Source organism: Ixodes scapularis, unplaced genomic scaffold (genome assembly GCF_016920785.2).
Source record: "Ixodes scapularis isolate PalLabHiFi unplaced genomic scaffold, ASM1692078v2 PGA_scaffold13__105_contigs__length_92229423, whole genome shotgun sequence".
NCBI lineage: Eukaryota > Metazoa > Arthropoda > Arachnida > Ixodida > Ixodidae > Ixodes > Ixodes scapularis.
The window spans coordinates 524,932-542,889 of NW_024609839.1; positions in this window are offsets into that span (position 1 = coordinate 524,932).

A 17,958-nucleotide genomic window follows, 5' to 3' on the forward strand; every position below is an offset into this window, starting at 1 on the left:
TAATCCACGGCCAGTTGAAGCATTATTCGTGGAATTTGTAACCCAAATACGCTGTACCTACACAGATCAAGATGACCTGCCTCCGTGGGTAAAGAAATGTGAAAAACTATGTGAAAACTTCAAAAGTCCTTAATGATATGTGCTAAGCAAATGTATATGTAGCCTGAACATGCCATTGGTGAATAAAACTGTTATAAAGAGAAAAAAGTGCGTCTTTAGCCTAGTTTGCTAACGCGCTATCTTGCAGAGCGTGCGGACGTTGGGTCGAATCCCGGGACACGCTCTTTTCTTATGTTTTTTTTTTGTATTAGTTTTTATTATTTTAAATATTTTTTTACCTTTTGGTATTAGTTTTTATTACTTTAAATATTTTTTTTTGTCTCGCCTACTTGTGTTAGTTTTTATTATTTCTAATATTTTTTTTTCTCGCCTTTTTGTATTAGTTTTTAATATTTAAAATATTTTTTCTCACCTTTCTGTATTAGATTTTATTATGTTTAAATATTTTCTATGTTTTTGCAGTCGTCGGCACCGTTCTTTAGGGTAATAATCACGGAGAAGGTGAAAACAAAAAGTGCGAGCCTAAGTTTGAATCGTTGCAGAGCACCCTCTTGTTTTGCCGGGATAATTCATAACCGTAGGCAAACAGTACAAGTCCTTTCAAAGAAGAAAGAAATGTAATAATAATGAGCATATTGCGAGCAAAATGGGAAAATGTGTAAGTGGTAAAACTGCCACAGTAATGCAGCCGAAGTTTGTCTGAAAACGGCCATCTTTACCCACTGTCGAATAAAAAATACCGTCATTTTAAGGCAGTAATTTAGCTGAGCTCATAGCGCGCTACGTATTAAGCACATCTCTTAATATTCTGACTTCCGGAAAGTAGTATTTAATTTGTTCTGGTAGATCAGTGCTATCCCCCGCGTGCCGCCAGGTTTTATTTATACAGGTTGCGCTCCGCAGTTTTACTTTTTTATTAGGCCTAGACACGTTTTTATTCCTGAGATTCAAGTGCAGCACGGATAATTAAACTAGCTTTCAGAAATGGCATCGTTCAACGTTGTAACAATTATTTTCGTAGCGTCAATTATTTTCGTAGCGTCAATTTTCGTAGCGTCACAAACCCGGCAGTGTGAGCATCCACAACGCAGTGGTGTTTCTCGCTTTTTTGCGTTAAAAAAAGATGTTTTTTTATATTCGCGTTCCTCTGGAACGGTATGTCGTATAACATAAGTTATCAAAGCGACAGGTATCGTTTGGCTCTGGGAACATTCGAAATATTTCTGTTAGATAATCGTAACTACCACAGAAAGCAGTTGATTCCTGCCTGAAATAGCATATTTTCGCACTCAATTTCGTAGCGTCATAAGCAATAAACACATCTCTTACTTTTTTAGTCTCTGGAAAGTAATGTTTATTATTGTTTTTGTAACTCAAAGCGCATGCTCAATCATGCCACTTTTTTTTTCTTCATTTTTAGGCTCCGTTATACCGCTTTTATTTTTTATCAGGGCCAAACACCTGCGTATACCACCGGACCTTAAGTATAGTACATCAAATTAATCCAGCTTCCTGAAAAAAGTAATGTTCGGCGTTGTAAAATTTATTTTTCGTGGCGTAGGCGGTCATATTCTCAAACCCTCTGCAGCTAATTTTCTTCACCGTATTGTTTTTTCTTGCGTTTTCGCGATAAAACACGTCAGCCTTGCCATGCTGGGATAAAATACCCTAGCGTCGGCAGTCATTTAGGAAGGATTGATCAACGCAAACATTTCCACTCGCTATCCATGAATTGCCACAGTTTGTCAGAATCTCAATGACTTGACTTCCCAGTGAAAAAGGCGAAAAAAATAAAACGATGCCGGTCAGTAAACGGACCTTCCATGACGGGGCTCGCCAGCTTGAACAGCAAAGCGCCGATGCCGGCCAGTCACTGAACTTCCATGTAAATACTGGCCATCAAAGTATATATTAGCTTTCACTTCACAAAATAATTTTAATTTTTGTGATTGTTTTCTGTTCAGATAAATTCTGCATCACGGTTAATATGAAACATGCACTTAACGCCAATGTCAAACCCGTCACATTGTTTTTTCTTTCTGTGTTGTCTCAAAATTGTCACTAGCGACGTTTCAGACTAAATGGATACCAGGTTTTCTTCTCCGCCAGCTCTGCATGACAGACAATTTACCTCGTTTCTTCATACTGGCTACTGCATGTCAGGAACATTGGTGGTTTTGATAGAACCGAATTGGATGGACATCTCAGAATTCTAACTTATTAGTTATTACACTGAAGGCGACACGTACTGACACATGTAGCGATGTAGGAGTGTGATAGATTAAAATTCTTTTTTTTTTTTATTATAAGCACGACCACTGATTCCAACCAAGTATACTTAATCCTAAAGTTAGATTGAACGGAAATTGTATAACCAGATGCACCACTCGCTGAAAGTAACTCTGTCAAATTGCCACAATATTTCAAGATCCGTCCTCCAAGTCATACCTGAGAAAAATGTTTTTTTTTTATTGTTCGGCTAATATTGGTTAAAACCAGTTACCGGTAAATACTTCACGGTTACGCTTACGGTTACGTTTTTTTTTTTTGTTTGTTTTTTTAATTTCAAATAATAATTTCGTTCCTGTTACGGTTACTGAAAATTTTCGTTCCTAAATGGTTTTCGGTTTCGGTTACGTTTAAATCCCTGCTTTGCGTACCTATATTGATAAAAGCCCCTGAAATTGCCTGCATGTGCACCATAATAGAATGTTCAGCATGCAGGCATAAACAAATAGACCACAGGAAAGCTGTCAAAGATACTGAAATGACACTTTCCGATTGTGTGTACATCTAGCTGTTGCATCGAATTAGTTCTTGTTTTTGTTTGTTTTTATGTGGAGAAAATTATATAAAAAAGGTTATTTCACAGTTATCAAGCAATTATTTAAAAAATAATTAAAAAGTAACAAAACGTAGTTTAAGCATAATAATGAACAAGTATTGCAGAGTGCGTAAAAATGCTAGATGGAATCAGATGGCGATGACTTGCACAAAAATCGCCGTGATGTCGCCTTTTTGGCGGCGCATATCAGCTGGCTGTCTTCTGCGGTCTGAGCTTTGATCGACGCAGCAGCCCGTACGTACGGTATCGGGATGGATTGTTTGCAACTTGATATTTCAACCATACGCTTGAAAGTCTTCGGCATCAGGTGGCTGATATGATTTTCCTTCGAACAAGATATGGCAAAGTATGGTTTGTGCAAAGCGGATATTTTCAGTCTAGACTTTGTCCAATTTGCCTTTTAACCGAATTTGACAAGGAATGGTTTGTTCGAACCGCATATTGTGTGTCTGGAATTCCTTCAATTGTACTTTGAACCGGACTCCAAAAATCACGGTTTGTTCGAACCAATTAGGAAAGTCACGGTTTGTGTGAACCGGAATTTGACTGTCTGGAATTCCTCCAATTTGACTTTGAAGCTAATCGGGAAAATCACGGTTTGTGCGAACTGGAATCTGTCTGTCCGGAGTTCCTCCAATTTGATTTTGAACCGGATTAGGAAATTCACGGTTAGAGCGAACCGGAATTTGCATGTCCGGAATTTCTCCACTTTGACTTTGAACCGGATTAGGAAATCACGGTATGAGCGAAGCGGAATTCGCCTCTCCGGAATTCCTCCAATCTGACTTTGAACCGGATTTGAAAATTCGCGGTTTGTGCGAACCGCAAACCGCCTCTCCGGTGTGGCTCCGGTTTGATCTTAGTCCGGATTTCACTTTCCGAACTGATTTCAAACCGTTATTTTTGCTAGGGATTGGGGGAGTCACGTGACCTCGGGGGGTCAAGTGATCTTGCAGTAACCTTGGGAGGGGTCGCGTGACCTTGGGGTGACCTTGGTTACGCCGACGGCGACGCCGCTTCAGCCGGAAACGGGCGCCTAAGAGCTGCGCTCTAAAACTCCGAACGGGTGCCACAGAATAGCCATTGAAGGGTTAGGCTCATTATTCCTGCGTGAATCACATTTGTTAGAAGTGTTCGCGCTACGGTCATTCTTTATTCCTTACCTCATTTGTTGTGGTTTTACGGCAAAGGGCAAAGGCAAGCTCCGTGTGCCGCAAAGGTGCGTCCACCAGTGCAGTCTCTCCTCATCTGTGCCCAAAACCAGAACTTCTCCAAACTGTTCCTTTCATGAAAATCATGCTCCGTACACGATTCACTCCAAGTCAAAGGGTTTTTCAGCTTCGACATGACGCAGCTCCCATTCTGCTCGGCAGCCGGCTACTGCTGCTTCTCAGGCATCATCTTGTTGCCGCGTGTGTGTTTGGTGTCACACTAACGACGACGACCCACAGACAGCCTCAAGAACAACGCGCAAGCAATCGTGGATCTGGTGGCCTACCCCAACTAGCTGCCGATGCCCGGTCTGTACCAAGAGCAATCGACGACTTGAGTGGGCGTTGCGTGCCAAGGAAGGTTAAAGAATTAACCTACTCTCGAGCGATTGAAATTTTCAAAAATTTTTACGTGCCGAGACCGAACGAGATAGCTGAAAGCTTCAAATTTTTCACAAAGGTTGTGGTCGGTTTGCCTTGCTGCATACCCGACCCGGAGGAATAACACGGAGCCAACGGTTTCAACAACAAGAAACTACATTTAATTGGACATGGACAAGACGATTAACATTGCTACCGGCGGTGCCGGAGTCCAGGCAGCGACTCTCCGTGCGCCGCCTCTGATCTGCCTTATCAAAGCGGCGCATCCGATGTGCGCGTGGCTGGCGTGACGTCGCCGCCACGCGGGAAAAGTTCGGCTTGAGCCTCGCAGTCGGGCAACTTGGCTTGGGAGCCGCCAGGGTGCCCACACGGTTCAGAAAGAGGAAAGTTGGTTCAGGAATTCATCGTGGAACTTGGGCAGCTCGCCGATAAATGCAACTTTGGCGACATGTTAGACCGCATGCTACGAGACAAGATAATGTGCGGAATTGGAAATATCGACGTTCAGAATCTTTCCAGGCCCAAGTTGACATTGCAGGAAACTGAGAACATCGTGCTGGTGGCGGAGGCGGCGAGACGTTAAGCTCATGAAGCCTTCAGACGTGAAGTCAGAGCCGGAACTGCACAAACTGGTGGGTAAGCAACTACCGTCACGCCAGTACAGCCTGGAAGAACGTGGACCATCGCTAGCGTGCGAACAGCAAGGAACACTCCAAGATGGCCTGCACTTTCAAGAATGCGAAGTGTGGAAAGAAGAGACAGCTCGCACGTGTCGCTTTAAGGGCAAGTGACAAGAGAGGACGTTCGCACTAACCGAAAACTCCGCTGAGGACGGCGACACAGCATTCTCCTCACATCTGCTGTCCCTGAAACAAAATCCGATCAGGGAGAACAAGATCGTCGGTCCAGTTCAGCGCAAGTTCTCTTGGGGCGGAGTCGACATTATCATGGAGATCCACACGGGATCACCTGTGTGCGTGATATCCTGGGACGTTTACAGCCAGCACAGGGAGAGTTGGCGAAGACTAGCCAAGACTGGCCAAGTCAACCCTGAAGTTGTCTTGCTACTTGGGCCACTGCCTATTGCCGGTAAGCTCACGCTTCCTGTTTCGTATGCCGACAAGACCGTCACAGCGTCGGTGACTGTCCTTCACCGGCTAGGACCATGTTTGTGTGGCCGAGACCTGATCTAAGCACTAAACAGCTTGAGAACTCCTGTTCTCAGTGTGTACAACTCGAAAAGCCAATGTAAAGGGGAGGATCTGGATAAAATCTTGACCGAGTACGAAGATGTATTTGAGCCAACGCTAGGACTGTTCCGAGATTCCACCCGCACACGTGTATGTCAAGGAGGGGTCGGCTCCAAAGTTCTTCAGGGCTAGACCTCTTTTGTATGCTATGAGGGACAAGGTTTCCGACAAGCTCGACAGGCTAGTAAAGAACGTCTCCAGTGGCACACTCAGTGGGCAACCCCGATCGTGCCGGTTACGAAGAAGGACGGATCAGTCAGAATTTGCGGCGATTACAAGCTAACCGTGAATGCGGCATGCGTTACAGAGCAATATCCCCTACCTCTGATCGATGACCTCTTCGCCGCTTTCAACGAGGGAGACGTGTACAGCACGTTGGATCTTCGCGACGCTTACAATCAGATTCCCCTTGACGAAGAGGCTAAGAAACTGACAGTCATCAATACCCATCGAGGATTGTTTTGTTACAACCGTCTGCCGTTTGGAGTGTCTTCCGCGCCCGCTATTTTTCAGCGTACTATGGAGACTATGCTGAAAGGTATTCCAGGCGTGCAGGCGTATTTGGATGATGCCCTGGTGCCAGAAAAGAAAGAAGATGGTGGAAAGGGCCTCAAGGCGGTTCTCAGGCGCTTCCGAGAAGACGTGTAACAGCGGTATAAGTCGCTATTCTACATATTATTTTCATAACGCGGTTTCTGAATCAAGCGAAGAAAGGCAAACTTTTACGATAAATTTCGCGAACCTCGTTGCCTTTTCAAGAATTGTCGAAACTGTGTTTGCCTTTAATAATGACTCTTTTTGAACTGCAATTGCACCCTGGCCATTTAAGCCGTTAATAAACAAGTTAACTAACAGATTTTGGTTAATTATTAAACATAGCAAACGGTTATTCACCCATTTATTGTCCACCGAGCCCTAGAGATATAACGAAAGACGGTATCCACATATCTGCCACATCCTTTTTTTTTTGTAAAATATGTAAAGGTCTGTAAAGAGTAAAACAAAAACACCGTGTATGTCTGCGTGAACCAGATACGCCCACTGTGGAACCATGCGTCTTTCCCTTCGAAGACCGAGCTCAGGCGAGACTTACCTGGTTGTCAGGAAGCAGCTGTCGGTTAAATGTATTATTATGAGCGTGTAAGTTTCAGGTGGTTTACCCTCAAGAGGATAATGCGCTCCATATTGTAACCATGTAAGCGCTGCACATTTTAACCATTATTTCAATGCCGTGCAGTAAACTATAACAACTTTTTCCTTGCCTGATCTACGTGTGCTCATGTTTTCTGCTCAAAATGAAGTGAAATAGTTGCTTGTTTTTTTTTTTTTAATCTTATAAAGCATTACTTGTTCAGCCCACGGTGTCTCAGTTTTTGGACTTAATTTTAATGTTAAAACGCGTGATTAAAATTGTCACGGCTTATAAGCCATTTCTTACAAGTGAACGTCGGGTGATCCTCGGATGGTCGTGGCAGCCACGAAGAAATAGAAGATTCTCACCCCTTTGCGACCGTCGCTTGGGTGGTTCGTCGCATACATGGACACAATAATGAGTGACAAGTGAAGCGAGCTGATTAAGGTCAAGAAAAAGAAGACGGGCAGAAAAGAAGACAGAGAAGTTAACCTGGGGTAGTAAAAACTTACTAAAACAATCTCGAACTTTAGTATGTGCCGTTTCGTTCCGTTACAAAATAAGATAGGGAAAAAAAAAAAAAAAAAAAAACTGCTTTCGAGTTTTAGATATCCCTTTCAAATATCTAATGTTCGGCATTTGCGACCAAGGAAATGGGCATTTCATTTAAAATGCTCACCACCCGACAAACCGAAACCGCTTCTTTAAAGTCGCAATTGTTTTTATGTGAAGGAAGGGTAATGTAGCTTGTACCGTTCAATACATTGAAGCATCGTGTTGCTAACGATCGTGCCGCAGCGTAATTGATGCCGCAGTACGACCGCTGGCAGGTCGTAGCTGTATCAGAAATCCTATGTGCACTCCACCAAAGCGGCACCAAAGATTCATATTTTCGCGCGTGTAGCCGCACATGCGCACACCTTCCGGATAAGGCGCCGGACGCGACACCTGTCGCGATCAATACCACGCGCTTCAGGCCAGCCCCTCCGGTCCCAACACTACCCAAGTATTGGCGACGTGCGCGACCGAAAGCGTCGCTGTGGTCGGCCTTCCACGATTGGCCCAAAAGCTGACTATGACGTCGGAAAGGGTATACCATCGACGAAAATAAGAGGAATGAAAGAACTTTAATTTCGACGGTGTTGGCAGTGTTGCTTTGAGAGAGCAATGATTCCAGGCTTCCACCATGCTATTTACAAACACCATCGAAATTGTTGTTCGCAAGGTAATGACGTCACAAGGGGGAACCATAGGAGGGCGCCACCAAAACATCTCGCCGCTAATTCTAGTACACTGTACTCGGGCGCAAGCCGAGCTTCTGGCCGCCCCGCCGCCATTTCCAAGGTTCGAGCGCGCTAAAATGCGCTCGCGCGTTTTTTTTTTTTTTTGGAGGTTACAAAAACACATCTTACTGGAATGCCTGGGGAGAGAGAGAGGGGCCGTCCCTGTGGTCCTCGCCCCCTCCCTCCTCTCTTGTCACCCGTCACGTAACCCGTAGCCGCGCGCGAGCTACACGCTGATAAGCATCGAGATCCGGAAGGGTGCGCCTAGCAGCCGCTTTTTTATTTGTCTGCTTGTTGTCAGTTCCAGCTCGAAATTCGCGCGTCCACCTGCTTCGATCTGTCGCCTAACCCTGCGGTCTGATTAGGATGTCTCTCGACAACGTATTGGATGTGCACCAAAGCTATCAGTGTTCGAAAAGTCCTACGTCTATATCGGCAACAAGCGATTCTTCAAAGGAGTCATGAATTCTCGCGGTTTGGTGGGGTTCGGCAACTGACAGCTTGTGCGCCACATCGTGTTGAAACTGCCAAGAAGCCGTTCCCTCTCATTTGTGTTTTTGTGGTTGTCCTGCTTTGACCGTGTCGACAAATATCACGGATTACATCTTTCAAGTCCGCTATTTTTATGGTAAGTGCACTGCAACCTACTTCTTGGCAACGATTGACCGTTCTTCTACACGTAGTCTTCCAGATTATCTATATAATTATGCAGCCACTATTCTCGCGGCAGCCGGGCGTATAATTTCCCGAAAGTCTACCTTCATAGTCTAGAATTACCTCGGTTCTTGTTTGCTTTGCTATCTTCTCAATTGTATAAAAGCTTAGAGTGCCTCTCACCTTTCACAGATCACTTGCACGTTTGTACTTGTAGACAGAAGACGTAATAAACTACGAGGAGAATCGAAAGCAATCTTTTGTGCCTGTTTTCCTGTCCATTTGCAAGCACCTACGTGAGCACATTTGTTCTACGTGTTTCCTCCATGTTATAAATAGGTTTTTGAGTTTCGGAACGTCTTAAATCAGTTTAAGATAACCAACCTACCAGACAATCCCCGTTTAGGGCTAGCGCATAATTTCCCGATTCGAATGGCGCGTTCGAACGTGTGGTCACGTGCAAGGTCGAACGGGCACCTGTATCAAAAGGGCACCCGTTTCAAACGGGCACCTGTATCAAATGGGTACCGTTTCGAGCGGGTACCGTTTCAAACGGCTACCCGTATCCCATAATCACGTTTGATCCAAACGGGTCGACAAGTTTGCACCCGTTTGATTTACCAGTTTGCCACCCGTTTGAATTTCAAATGTTTTTTTTTCAGTAGGGTGCCCAAAAAGAGTGCAGCTAAATCAGGAGATAGCTAAAAAAAGCCGAAATCATTCAAACAGGCGCCCACGCAGTCGTTCCCCATCCCGACGCCAATGTAACTCCAGACAAAAATCCACCATATTGCCACCGCCGCTACCAGAGCAGCGACCTAAGGCCACAGCAACTTCCCGCAGCTTCTACACCGGTCCAACATCGCTTCCAGTTGCTTCGACTAACGAGGATAGCAGCAAGCTTACCTTTGCTAGTGTAGTGGCAGCGATCAATGCGCCGACTTCACAACAATCGGCACTTAGTCCTCCACCGCCGTTAAGTAAGACTTCGGCTCCCCGAGCGACGCCCCAAACCACCAATGAACAGCTACAGCAGACAGCAGCCGCATTGCCTATCACGTCGCTGCAGCCTCCTCCATCAGGAGAACATCAACATAAATTACCGCAAGTTGATCTGGACCAGCGCCTCGCGCAGCTGGAGCAGACTATCCTGCGGAAGGTACAGCAAGCCATCGAGAATGCCATAGAGAGGTGTGTCAGGACCGCCATAGAAAAACTGATGTTCGCCGGCATGTTCCCATTTGGGGCAGCTCCACAACAGACCTTGACAAGCTCCACTCCTTCTCCTACTGCGCCCGAAGCGTTGTCGTCATCCGTGACTCGCCCCCTTAGCGGTGGCTCACTTACCATCCGCAACTAAACACCCGGCTCCCGGCCGAGTGGGGCTGTCGACCTACTCGACCGTGATCCAGTGGAACTGCCGTACTCTGCGCAAGAAGAAGGCAGACGTCGTAGCACGCCTTCAACTAGCAAACGCGAACGACACACCCACCATAATCGCCCTACAAAAAGTGAACGGGCCACTATTGCGATTGCCGGGATACGACGGCTATTCGCCACATTCAACTCAAGCAGATCCTACAAAGACAGCTCTGTTCGTGCAAAAACACACTGGTCATGTTCAAATCAACACCGAGCCGTGGTGTACTAAAAGCACTAGCGTCACAGGGTGCAGAAGCCGCCTCGGTGGCTCCGAGGCGAGAGCGCCGGCCTACGGATCCCCAGGTGGCGGGTTCGAATCCCAACCGAGGCGCCCGCAATATGACGGAGGCTTATTGCGGAGGAGGCGCCGTGTAACCGAGCTTTCGGTTGCACGTCAAAAGATCCCCAGGTGGTCCAAATTAATCCTCAGTCCTCCGCTGGGGCGTGCCAGATGCCCGTCGTAGGTTTGGCACGTAAAACCCCCAAATTTGACTTTGTCACAGGGTGCAGGGTAAAGCTTATGCTACAGCGAGCCATCCTTGTCTTCAGTCTACATCGTACCGGAAAATACCGGGAATAAAGCAAAACAGTCGCCTATCGATCTCAGCTTTGTTCCTCATTTTAAAAGGCAGTACCCGCAGGATCAAGTCTTACTATGCGGGGACTTTAACTCCAAGCACGTAGCCTGGAACTAAGACTCATGCAGTGCTCGAGGGAAACGGATAATGGAAGACGCTTCCAAATATGACCTTTCCCTGCTTAACACACCCCAGATGCATACACGATTGGGCCAAACATGGCGCCAGGCAGATACAACCCCTGACCTCACTAGGGCAACTCTACCCAAACTGTGCACGTGGTCGCTGTTGGAGGACTGTTTGGGAAGCGACCACTTCCCAATCTGCATCCGGGTTCAACATGGCTCCAAAGCAACGCGACGCAATCATACCGGTACTCGAATGAGTCACATTAAACATTGGGAAAAATATCGCCTTGCACTCGATGAAGAACCTCCCAAGGCGAGCATCGAGCTTCTAACCCAGCAACTCCACGAGGCCAAGACTGCGGCTACCAATGGACTCCGAGTATCACAAGATCACCCAGACCCTGATCGGCACCTCTTGGCGCTTTGGAACCGCAGGCTTCGCCTCCTGGCTGCATACCGCAAGAGGGGCAAACCACGGCGCACCAAGAGACGCCTCCGCAAGAGTCAGAACGAAATCGAGCGTTATACGACTGACTTGGCTTCGGAGCATTGGATGCAGAATTGCGAGCAGATCAGCGGACATACTCATCTCTCTAAGATGTGGGGCATTCTGCGTTCGCTTCTCGGCCAACGTAAGACGATGAACGGGGCGGCAAGAGTTGCACTTAGGGAGAACATCAGCGCGGCAGAACTTGCCGAGAAAGCTGCCGACATCTTTTTTCCACAAACCTCCATACCTACCCAACAGACCTACGCCAAAGATGACACGAAGGGTAACGACGATGCGATCGAAAGCGCTTTCTGCATGGCAGAGCTCAACCACACTCACCAACCCGTAAATACGCGGAGCACGCCGGGCGCCGATAGCATATCCTACGCCCACCTCCGCAATTTGCCGGACTCTTACAAAAACGCCCTTCTTGACGAGATCAATCAGAACTGGAACGAGGGCAAGCTACCCGAGGCATAGAAATTTTCTCTTGTGAAGCCAATCCCGAAGCCCGGAATACCCCCACATTCTCTAACGAACCTCAGGCCTATTTCGTTAACTTCTTGCCTTTGCAAACTGATGGAGAGCATGGTGAACGCTCGCTTGATCTGGCACATCGAAGAAAAGCAGCTCCTCTATCCTACCCAATATGGATCCTTCTTCACCTCAAAGAAACTGTCCTGAACAAATCCTCCCCACACCACAAAATCGTGGTGGCAGTGGATATCCGAAAGGCCTTCGACGGCGTTCCTCATGCCACGGTCCTCGCCAAAGCTCGTGATCTCGGACTGAAAGGAAAGATCTACAACTTTAGTGCTGCCTTCCTAGAGAATAGATCATTCCAAGTCCAAATCGGGCAAGAAACCAGCAGCACCCACCACAACGGGGTCGGTGTCCCCCAGGGATCCGTGATAGCCGGTTGTTTAACATAGCAATGTCCGAACTAACGGCAAGGCTGGCAAAGATTCCGAACATCGAAAACGTCATATTGCCACCCGCAGAGCCGAGAAGGCAACGCTCGGTCACGGTCTTCTAGAAGATTCCCGGTCATTCTCGCAGCAGACTTAACTTTCCTTCTGCTTTGTTATTCTCGAAAGTGCCAGTTCATCCTCGCCCCGAGCGCGCGACGCTCGAACCTTCTTTGCCGAACTTTCGAGATAGTGACGCAGGGTAGATAAGCGGCTCCCGCGACCTTGTCGAGTTAGTCCCAGTTTCACTAGCGCTCTGTAGTGCCGCCGAACCGCCGCCCGCTTTTCTGCTACCTCGACGCTCTTTCGTTATTTATTTTTGGTTGGCACAAGTTCGCCCATTAAATCTTTATTTTCAGTTCACTGTTCGACTTTTCGTCACCTTCATTCGTGACATTTCTGGTGGAGGTGCGGGGTACAAAACCCGTGCAGCGTACCCCTAGAAGAACTCGATCAGCAAGCCCCATTTCCCCACGACCTTCCGTTGAAGACTCGGAGCATCGAGCCAGCCGCCGTATTCAAGGGTTGCCCCCGGAATTCGGTCGACTGCCGAAGAAGACCAACCAGTCGACGAAGCCGACAATGGACCCCCAGTCGTCACAGACTCTGACCGCCGCCCCTGTCGTCTACCTCCCCGTCGCCCCTCGTACACCGACGTCCTTCCACGGCGAGATCTACGAAGGCGTCGAAGATTGGTTGCAGCAATACGAACGGGTGGCGCTGCACAACCAATGGACTCCGGAACAGCGTCTGCAAAACGTCTATTTTTCCCTCGAGGGAACGGCACGACACTGGTTCGAGAATCGTGAAACCTCGATTACGTCATGGGACCAGCTGAAAGGAGAGCTCCGAGGGACGTTCGCCAGTCCGCACCGAAGGGAGAGAGCCGAAGACCTCCTTCGGACGAGGACGCAAGGCCCCAACGAAAGCGTCACCAGCTTCGTTCAAGACGTCCTGCGACTGAGCGCGCGTGCCAACCCACAATCCACCGAAGACAAGAAGCTGCGTGTCCTTATGCGCGGGGTGAGGGACGACATCTTTGGGGGCCTCGTCCGCTACCCGCCGTCCACCGTCGAAGCGTTTGTCACGGAGGCTACGAACATGGAGCGCGCCCTCCAAGCACGCGCCTCCTACTACCAACGACATCCCGGCGTCGTTGCCTCCACACTGCTTAATGACGACATCGGCGCCCGTACCCGCGACATCCGTGACGTTATCCGAGACGTCGTCCGAGAGGAGCTCCGGAAGCTGCTCCCCGCTGCTGAGCGTCCGGCGTCGCTGTCAGTCACCGAGATCGTGCGCGACGAGGTACAGCGGGCCTTGCAGCCTGAAACTCCCTTCAACGAGCAAGCCCCTGAGGAACCGCGGCTGACCTACGCCGCCATGGCCAGACGACCGCCGCAAGCTCCCCGCCAAGCTACGGTGCCACCACGACGTCAACCTCCAGCGCCACAGTACTCCCAACGTCGCGAAGAACGGCAGTATGTGCGCCCGGAAAAACCAGCACCCAGGAAAACTGACGTGTGGCGAACGGCCGACCGACGCCCACTTTGTTACCATTGCGGGGAAGCCGATCATGTCTACCGCCGTTGCCCGTACCGGCAGCTGGGGTTACGAGGCTTCCACCCCGACGACCCGCGACCACGTTACGGAGAGCGACCTAGGGACATCGACGAATACCTCCGCCGTTCGCCATCCCCAGTACCGTCTCCCCGCCGCGGTTACCGATCGCCATCACCGCAACGCCCTGCATCGCCTGATCGTAGGTCCCGCCGAGAGAGCCTGTCTCCCGTGTCCCGCCGGGAAAACTGAGTGCGGCAATACCGGGAGGTGGTATTGCCGATGACGAACGACGCCAATATCCTCCACAAACGTCGGAGGGCTCCCACACTAGCCACGAGACAGATAGGAACGACGGTTCTTCGACGGTGTCGAATAACCTCGACGTTACCATCGACGGCCACGACGCGAAGGCGCTCATCGACACCGGAGCAGATTATTCGGTTTTAAGTGGGAAGCTCTCTCGCCGCCTTCGGAAGGTGATGATACCGTGGGAAGGTCCGAAAATACGAACCGCCGGTGGACATCTCATCACACCAGTGGGAAGGTGTACTGCGCGCGTGGACATCCACGGAGAGACCTGCCCCGTGAAGTTCGTCGTCCTCAAAGACTGTTCGAGAGACGTCATCCTTGGCATGGACTTCCTCTGCGAGTACGGTGCAGTGATCGACCTTGGAGCAAACAGGTTGACGCTGCGAAAGCCCCTACCTCCAGAGGGATCCAAAACGTCGCCAGCCGCCGTCCGAGTCATTGCGGACCACGTGAACCTGCCGCCACGGTCGAGTGTTCTTGTGCCCGTCGTTACCGACGCAGTTGCCAGCGGGAAAGTCCTTCTGGAAGGCAACGTCCAACTGCTTCTCGGAAGAGGAATAGGCGTCACAAGGGGCGTAGCAGAGCTGCAGGATGGACGTTGTGTGGTCCTCGTGACGAACTTTCGACCGGAGACGCAGCATCTCACGAAAGGTGCCACTATAGGACACGTCGAGGAACTCCAGGCCGACGCCGAAATCACCGTGATCTCCGACGAGCCCTCGCCATGTCAGCCGTCCAGTACAGTGCCGCCACAGCTCGACGTTAACCCCAAGCTCAGCACCACGGAACGACGACAGCTCGGAGACCTCCTCGCCGAGTTAGGCGACTGCTTTGCGACGACGTCGAGGGTGCGCCAGACAACAGTTGCGAAACACCGCATCATTACCAACGAGGACGCGCTCCCTGTGCATCGGCCGCCGTACCGGGTCTCCCCAAAGGAACGAGAGGCCATTCACGAACAAGTACAGGAGATGCTCAACGACGACATCATTCAGCCTTCAAGCAGCCCGTGGGCCTCTCCTGTCGTGCTGGTAAAGAAGAAAGACGGAACGCTTCGATTCTGCGTTGACTACCGGCGGCTCAACGCGGTCACGAAGAAAGACGTGTATCCGCTCCCCCGCATCGACGACACGCTGGACCGGCTGCGCCTCTCCCGATACTTTTCGTCGATGGACCTTAAGAGTGGCTACTGGCAGATCGAAGTCGACGAACGGGACCGAGCGTTGCCTTCTCGGCTCTGCGGGTGGCAATATACGCAGACAATGTCTCAGTGTGGACCCACATGGGATGCTTAGGCAAACAAGAGGAAGCCCTCCAAGCGGCACTCGACATCATACATGCATCCTCAATCGAAGTGGGTTTGGCTACGGCACCAGACAAAACTGAGTTCGTCGTGGTTCATGGGGGCAGACATACCAAAGCCAAAGAAGCCGACAAAGACAACATCAGCTTATCAATCGGTGAGCAGCCCATCGCTCGCAAAGTCTCCATTCGATTGCTCGGAATGTTCATCGACGAAAAACGCACAGCAAACTCCTGGTATAGCCGTACTGTCGCAACCACTAAACAAGTTCTACACGTCCTGCGCAGAATCTCAAACCGTACCAGGGGGGTAAGAGAACGCGAACTTCGCCAGTTTGTCACCTCCTTTATTCGCGCGAAAGTGATGTATGGTTTGCCATACCACCCCGTTACCCGGACGCAGCTTCAAGCCCTAGAACGTTTCAACCACGAGGCAAGGCGAATAACCACTGGGCTCCCTCGTTACACACCACTAGCAGCTCTGAAAAGCTGCAGTGGCATTAATGACCTCACAGAGGTTTTTGGGACACACCTTCACACACAAGAGGTCCGCCTTCGATCCACGCACGCGGGCAGACACACGCTAGCCATGCTTGGACATGACATTACCAACCTTCCAGACCTCCCATAACTGTCGCCGCCCTGGGAGCACATCATGCTCACTGATTCCACACCGCTGTCACAGCATATGCCCCCCGAGCAAGTAGAACGAAGACGAACATTCGTCAAGACACATGTCAAGTGGACCCAAACCGCCTGCGTGGAAGAAGATATCCGCATCGCCTACACGGACGCCGCTTGTCCTCAAGATGGAACGGATTTTGCCACGGCTTGGGTTGAAACCACTACGTCAACTCAGGGGCAACTCTATCACGCCACAACAGAGCCCGTCCACAGCACGCAAGCAGAAATGCACGCCATCATTGATTATGTTCGACTGGCAAACAATTCCTCCAACAACAGCAACACCAAGACCCATTTCCACGTCTTTACGGATTCTCAAGCTGCACATCGGGCTTGTGCGGATGTTCGGCACACCACCGTGGCTGTTGAGCAGCTCAGACTCTTTGTGCAACACTTACGTGCTCTCGGGCACGACCTCACGATACACTGGGTACCCGGACACTCCGGAATACCCGGCAACGAAAAAGCTCACCGCCTCGCACGCGCGCTCTTACTATCCGTGCAGGCCAGAGCAAGATCCAAAGATGCAGTTTGCCTTCCTCACAAACAAGTAGAGTCCCGTGCACTACCACCCGACCCAGCGAGGAGATATTCAAGGCACGGCACTACTGCAGAGCCTACCTCTTGGCTACCGCCAATCCCCTCTTTACACCCTTCCCTCCTTCTAAACTCTTCTCTCGCCGGCAGCTTGTCACGCTCCGCCAAATTCAGACCGGGACAATCCTCCCCCCTTACCTGCTACAGCGGTTCCGTCAGCACAGCAGCAGCCACCGCGAAAAGGGCAGTTGTGCTGCTACCACCAACCTTCCTGGTGCATGCGCATTGTGCCATAAAAACGCTGATCTGGAGCACCTGCTCTGGGACTGCCCGCTATACTCGGAGCCCCGAACCCGCACCTTGGCTACCATCCAGCAGAGTTTCAGGCCTACCTCGCTGCATGCCTGGGCCTGCCCGGACCCCTCGTTCCCCAAAGTGACCGCTATCGAACTCTGGCAATCGCTGCTCGCGTACATCCAGGACCCTGCAGCTCCCCCTGTCGGCACGCGGCTTCAAGGCATTCAGCTCTCCACCACTGAGCCCAGACAAAACACCAGGCCTGAACCTACTGTACATCTATCCTCTGACGCCGTCGCACCAACCGGGCCAACAGAGAAGAATGGAAGCCCCCTGTCCCCCGCTCCTGTACCCTAAACCCTTTCACCGCAGCATTTCTTAATGCAAAAAAAGTGAAATAAACGTTCCTACCCTACGTATAAAAAAACGGTACTTGCTAAAAGGTTGATTCGCTAAAACGTCGCGGTTCACTAAAACGTCATTCGCTCATGTGATATGAACCCGCGAAAATGAGCTATAACACGAAAGTGCTCAGACCCTCCATTCTATAACGATCCCTCACAAACAATATATAACCTACCGAGATGGATAGAAATATTTATTAAACATCTAGAGAAGGCAAACATCAAATTGGACGTTTAGGGATTTATACAGCGTAAGGTCGGTTTTCCAGGATGAGGCGACACTGGTTTACACTGCAGATGAGCAATTGTACCGCTGCAGTGAGACTGCTAACCTGGGGTCTTTAACGTGCTCACGTAGTAGTGATACACGACCGCACGCCGGTACGATGCTCATCCGGATCGAAACGGGCAGGGGTGGGGCTCAAAACCCAGGATCTCTGGGTTCTGCAGCGCGAGCTTT